This window comes from Ursus americanus, chromosome 12 (genome assembly GCF_024610735.1).
Source record: "Ursus americanus isolate L20-20 chromosome 12, mUrsAme1.1.p, whole genome shotgun sequence".
NCBI lineage: Eukaryota > Metazoa > Chordata > Mammalia > Carnivora > Ursidae > Ursus > Ursus americanus.
Genome location: NC_142138.1, coordinates 32215589 through 32222418, shown reverse-complemented (window position 1 = coordinate 32222418; position 6830 = coordinate 32215589).

Here is a 6830-nt window from a genome sequence, read left to right as displayed (position 1 = left end):
TGTCCATCTTTCAGAAATCTCTATTTCTAGCTTTATCATCTTCTGCTCCAACATTCTCAAGAGTCAGATAATCTGCATATTTTTTGTATAATATTAATAAAAGTGGAAATTTTGTTGTCATTTGTAAGATAAGATTTGTCACCACGTAATTGGCTGCTGATTAAAATTATCCAGAGTAAAAGAATGAGTGAGGTGGGGAGGCAACTTTATACATTTTTCTTTCTTCACTGTGTTCAATAAATATTTATGGAATGAGTGAAATCTATGTTTAAAACAATGTTTAACTTCCAAGAATTAGAAATCAATTTGTCTCTCCTCCCAAAAAAAATGGATAATAAGTAAGTCAGCTTTGGAGGAAATGAACTTGAGCTCCTGCATAAAGCTTAGACCTTCAGAAGAGAGAAAAAAATCTGTGTGTGTGGGGGGGGGAATATACGTGGCAAAAGGAGTCAATGAGAAAACACGTATGGCTCCCCTGTAGCTCCAGGTGGGAAAAATAATGGTCATCTGTAGAGTATTCCAGGAACAGCAAGTGTAGAAGTGCTTAGTGTGTTCAAGGAACAAGGAGGCCGACATGGATAGAGTGAAATACAGGTAAAGAGGTAATTTCAACTTGCAAGCTCTCATTGTCCATGATCAGGACTTTTACTAAGGGGGGTGATGAGAAGCCATTGTAAGATCTTGACAAGAGAAGTTCCAGCTGCTATATGGAGAATAGACCGGAAGGGGATAAAGGTAGAGACATGGAGACCATTTGGGTGGTCTAGTATAATAATCCAGGAAAGACTGATGGTAACACAATGAGTTAGACTATGTTGGTAGGTAGACTTGGTGAGAATGGTCAAAATATGAGTTAATATATTTTTAATAAGCATTTCCTAATCTTAGATTAAAATTTTTTTTCAAAATAGTACAGAAAATCCCTATATCCTTTACCTAGTTTTCCCTAATATTAACATCTTATATGACCTTGGTACATTTGTCAAAACTATGAAAACAATATTGGTACATTATGAGCAACCTGCAGACTTTATTTGGATTTTACTAGTTTTTCCACTTTTTCCTGTTCCAGTGTCCAATCCAGGATTCCCATTGCATTTAATCTTTTCTGACCTGTGACAATTTCTTAGCCTTTCCTTGTCTTTCACAACCTTGAGAGTTTTGAGAAGCACTGGTCAGGTACTTTGTAGAAGGTTCTGCAACTTGAATTTGTCTGATGTTTTGCTCATGATTAGATGCCGCAGAGGGGAGGTTGGAGTGCTCTTCACATCACATCACACCGGTGAGTGCCAGCTAACACTATTTTCGCCACTTTCCTCTCTGAAATTATGTCAAGATAAAAAGGTAAAAGAAAAAAAATGCATTGAAACTTTTTTAACCTTATTTTACTCATGTGAACTTAAATGTGTGTTCATGCTTTCTATTTCTATTCTTTCTGTTTCTGTTTCTATGCTTTATATTTCTATTCTGGACACTTATTCAGTAGTCACTAAAATATTCTGACATAGCCATTATTGTGCATGACGCACAGCTATGTCTCCGATTCTTTAGTGTCCTATAGGTCTAACTTGGCTGTTTTCTTACTGCTGAGTCTTAAAGCCTAGATCAACATTAAGTGCATGACACATTTTATGACCTTGATTCTCAGTTTTACTGAAAGGTGGTGTGGATCATTGGCCAGGGTGGGTCAGGAGAGAGTTCATCTTCGGGATACAGCACTGCTGTGATCTCCTGCTATGAAGCAAATTCCCCTGGACTAACAGGGACATAATCACACATATCCGGAACGCGGTGTTAATGGTTCAGTTATGTATTAGAAAGCCAGTAATTTCCCAGGTCCGGTAGAACAAATGAAGCACAGAACAAGGGAGTAGGAAGAGAGAAATGAAGAGAGGGAGAAAAAGAGAATGCTTACAGGACTCATCCCTGAGTGTCAGGAAAATAATAGTGAAAAAGGTAAGGGCCCTGAAAAAGTAGACCTAAGGACAAGGCTCACTTGACTGAGAGACCAAATGGCCAGAGGTAAAGAGCTCCACCCTGAGCCCCACCACCTGTTTGCCCGAGGGTGCTTCACCTAGCTCTCCACAGCTCCAATTCCTTACCTGCGAAATGATGGGCATCAATTATTCCAGTATTTCACCATATTTAAGTAGCATGAGTCTTTCTTCTAAGCTGAAAACATTTCTCTTGCATCCACCTGATAGAGCAATACTTTTCTATACTCAATGACCAGGAAAAGAAATAGCAAAAAGTTAACAATAAGAAAAAATAATTCTAAATGAATTATCTTATTAGTCACACGTCTAAAATTGGGGGGAAATTTTTATTATATATAGAGGTATATTATGTATTCAGCTGACAGAGTATGGATGCGTTGTATGAATATATATTTCTTCACATCTCCGCATAGCCTTCCTAGAAATCAGAAAGCAGCTCCCATGTCACAAACTATAAGACAATCACTCCATACTTGTTCTATGCTTTTTTCAGCAGGCTTTAGGGGGATGACTTCTCTCTAAAGTGAAATGTGATCATCACAAGATAATATTAGAGTTGAATAATTTTTTTTCAATAAATATTTTGGAAGTACACATCGCTATTATGATAATACACTATACTCAGAATAAATTAGTCAGAAGTCTTCAACTAAAAGTCACAATTTCTTCACACAACAAAAATGGATGTGCATATTTAAAATTAAAAGGAAAACATTTTTATTACCTGAGCCATTCATACATTTTGGTAAATCTGAAATGCTGAAATTGACCTTAGTGTTTTCATCTCAATAAGAAAGTTATTGAAAAGTAAAAATATAAAACTACTCTTTGGGGAGAAATATAAGCACAGTTAAAAAAAATAAGGGCTTTCTTCTGCAATATTACTAACCATATCAGAGTAGGAAGCAATCTAACATTTGACATATTTGATGACTGTCTGGAACTGATATGACTCATGGAAGTGAATGAGTGGAGACAGCGTGCTGGCAAGTAATCAGTAAACTTAGCCTCTCTTAATCGCCAGCTGTAATGATGGACTAGGAAACTTGGACAAACATTTAACTTGTCTGGGTCCCCATGTAGTAATATTAGAGAATAGTCTTTGTCCTACTTGGTTCAGGATTATCGTGAATATTCCTTCCATTTTCATTCCCCAGTCTCCTTTCATTCAGTAAACACATCCTAGGTTCTAGGGGGTCCATGCTATGGAGAATGCAAAGACACATAAACCAAGAAGCTTTCCTCCAGGAGGAAAAATTCTAAAATGTTTATAAATAACCAGCATAAAAATGTAATAGATAAGCAATGAAATGATAATGTCAAATACCATAGGCATTCAAAGGATGGAGAAATTACACCTGCAAGTGGGCATTGTAGGAAACTTCCAGGCAGTGGTTGTGCCATGCTGAGAATGCATAGGATTTTAACAGATGGAAAAATGAAGAGGGAGTTTTAGGTAAAAGGAAGTGCTTGGGCAAAATCACAGTGATAATAAAATGTTGTTGTTGTTGTTGGCAAGTTTAAAGAAATGGTGACGAAACAAATTTACCCAGATGTGTAAGGGAGGCAGATGAGTAATGTAAAAGATCATTGCTATTGTATGAATCTTAGATCAGCAAAATTCGATTGCTGTAGCCTGTCCTCAGTTCACCACACATCTGTCAATTGGTCCAGACCCGGTCCCACATCTTTGATCTCCTTTATCCCCCTAACTTCACTTGTCTTCCTTTCCACCACCTCTCACACCCATCCAGTGTAGTGCATTTAGCCTTTCCCTCAAAAACTGTACTTTTGAAATGTTGATATCTATCAGTTTGGGTGTATTTAGATCTAATTCATCCTTTGACATTGCATGGTATCTCACAACACGAACAGTCCATTCATCCATTCCCTACTCTATTCATTAGAAGAGTTGTTTCTAAGTTTTCGCTATTTCAAAAAATGTCACGGTGAACATTCCTATGCATGTCTCTTTAGGCATATGTGAAATAATTTCTCCGGCAGTGTGCCCCGTAATAGAATTTCTGGGTCTTTAGGATGTGAACTCCTTAGTTTTGTTAAGCACTTTCTCATTGTCTCCAGATTTTTAAAATATTTTGCTTACACACTAGCAGTTTAGAGTTCTCGTTTCCCCCATATTGTTGCCTCTACTTGGTATTACTAACTTTTTATTTTTGTTGTTTTAGTAGGTATAAAGTTCTAGTTTACCATCTCTTGCTAGGGATATATGAATGCATCTTAATTGTGTTTGAAACTGGAAATAATGGTGCCTACTATGCACCGGGCACTCTACAATGAACTTGTCTCATCCATCACTCACTTAAAACTTAAAATCCAAAAAAACGGTTACTGATTTTTATCTCTATCATTTAGGTGAATAAACAGAGCCTCAAATTATTAGATAAAAATATGACAACACGAAATAGTGAAACAGGATTCAAACTCATTTTGATTCCAAACCTCTTGCTTTATTTACAAAAGCATGTTTTCCTCCTAACTGCCTCTATACATAAATATACACAAAGTAGGAAAGAGGATGAATCGTATGTGACTTTTTGTTTTCTTCACTTTTAGAGTCGAAAGATCACTTACCACGGCAAAAATGAAGCATACCTTATGAGGTCACTTTAGAGCTAACGTCATGCTATCTGCAGTGACCCTATCTCTAAGTAAGGTCACATTTTGAGGTACTGATGTTTAGAACTTCAACATATAGATTTTGAGGAGACAAAATTCCACTCATAGCAATGTATATAAAGTGCCTGATTCATAATTAAACCCCATTAAACATTAGGTACTTCAATTTTTAGTATCTCTCTCTAGCCAATAAGTTCTGTAAAGTGTGAGTTATACAAGCTATCAGCATGGATGGAACCAGTGGCTTCTTCATTATTCTTCTTTGAGGTCCACAGGACTTCGGTTCTTCTCTCCAACAGATTCCCAGTCAGCAATTCAGAAAGTAAGAACTAGAACAGTTTGAATCTAATCGTAATATTTTATCAATTTCTCTGAAGTCACGCAATTGAGAGAAAAATGCAGTGGCACCATATATATATCTGTGGGCTATGGACACGTGTGTGTATCTATATACACACATACAGTGCGCATGTGCACCCATGTTATACAGACAGTGTGTCGGGTTCAGCGAGAGACTGACCTGTGCTCAAATCCTGGCTACCTGATTAACTTTTCTCCGTGTCAGATCCATCATCTTTAAACTGCTCAACAATCCCCATCTCACCGTGTTGTTTTAAGTAGTAAATGAAATAAAATATCTAAGAGCATCAACAAAGTTTTGGTAAAGATGAAGACACTCATTAAATGGAACCTATACTGAAATAATTATTAATATTATTTCAATGAGAGCGCCTGGGTGGCTTAGTCGGTTAAGCGTCTGACTCTTGGTTTCAGCTCAGGTCATGATCTCAGAGTCGTGAGACTGACCCCGCATCACACTCCACGCTGGGTGTGAAGCCTGCTAAAGATTCTCTCTTGCCCTCTCCCTCTGCCCCTCCCCCCCAATAAATAAATAAATAAATAAATAAATAAATAAATAAAGTATTATTTCAGCGGAGCCACATCATTTGCAGAGTTAACTTGAGATTGAACTGCCTGCTTGGTAAAAAAAAGAAAAAAGGAAAAAGCAAGAAAAAGTGTGTAAATAGTGATGAGGATTGTCCTGCATATTAATATTCTTTAATCTGTAGTTCTATATTCATTATATATACATAGCACACCATATTGTTGTATACACAAAACCTCAGATACTGTGCATCACAGATGATATAACACTTCGTCAAGAATAATTCTCCCTCATTGCCACATGTGCCGACTTCAGAAACTAACCAGCCCTTGACGAGCCACCCTTCAGGTTATTATCATCATGATACCAGACTCTGTACCACTGTTGCCCAAGTCTCTGAGCTTTCTCCCCATTTGAGAATAAACACTTCAAGAAATAAGGAACAATCCTGCACTTGGTTTACATTTTGCTCACTCCTGCCTTTCACTGTGTCTTTAACATCATTGAACTTGGTGAAAACCCCTGGATTAACATAATCCCCTACACTGGTTGAGGTAAGGCACTCCCCTTTTCTGCTTCAAATCCCATTTCTCTTACCTGCATTAATTCGTGCGGAAGGGAGTGTCCTCATCATTCTTGCGGGGGCCCAGACTGTCCTCCCAGAGAACAGATAGGTTGAATTCTTTAATCTGTCAGATTTAGGGAATCTTCCATATACTCGAATTTGATAAATTTCTGTGTTAATTTCAGAAACAGTTCCAATTCTAGCTTTGCAGACACAGGATTCTAAACCATAGTTTAAGATTTAATAAACATTTATGGTTATCAAAGCCGCTTGAGTTTCTCCCAACTGCAACAGCATCCTTGGCCTAATCTGTTAAATAATTATTATTCTTTAGTGTTTATTTATTTTATCAATTCATGAGACTGCTGGTTTGTAAATAAAAAGCAAATTTCAAATGAATTTGCTGCCTTTAATCCCACTTTAAGATTTTCCACCTTGATTTCTACAGTTCTCAGTATGATGTATTTCACCTGGTGAGTTCCGTAATGCGCTGCAATGATTACTTGATATTGAAGATGTACACACCAAGATTGGGTTCGTTTTGTTACTGATCAATGTACTTGGTTATTCTGTAAAGTGTAGGCCTGCTGGGACCCTGGTATTCTTTAAACTTCTTTAAAACATCACAAGCAGAATCAATATCTCAAAAATATCAACATCTGTGATTCCAAGAATATATTACTGAACCATTTAAGAGATGAGTGGCCAATGATTAAAAATCTTTAAAAAATCTTCCGTGATGGGT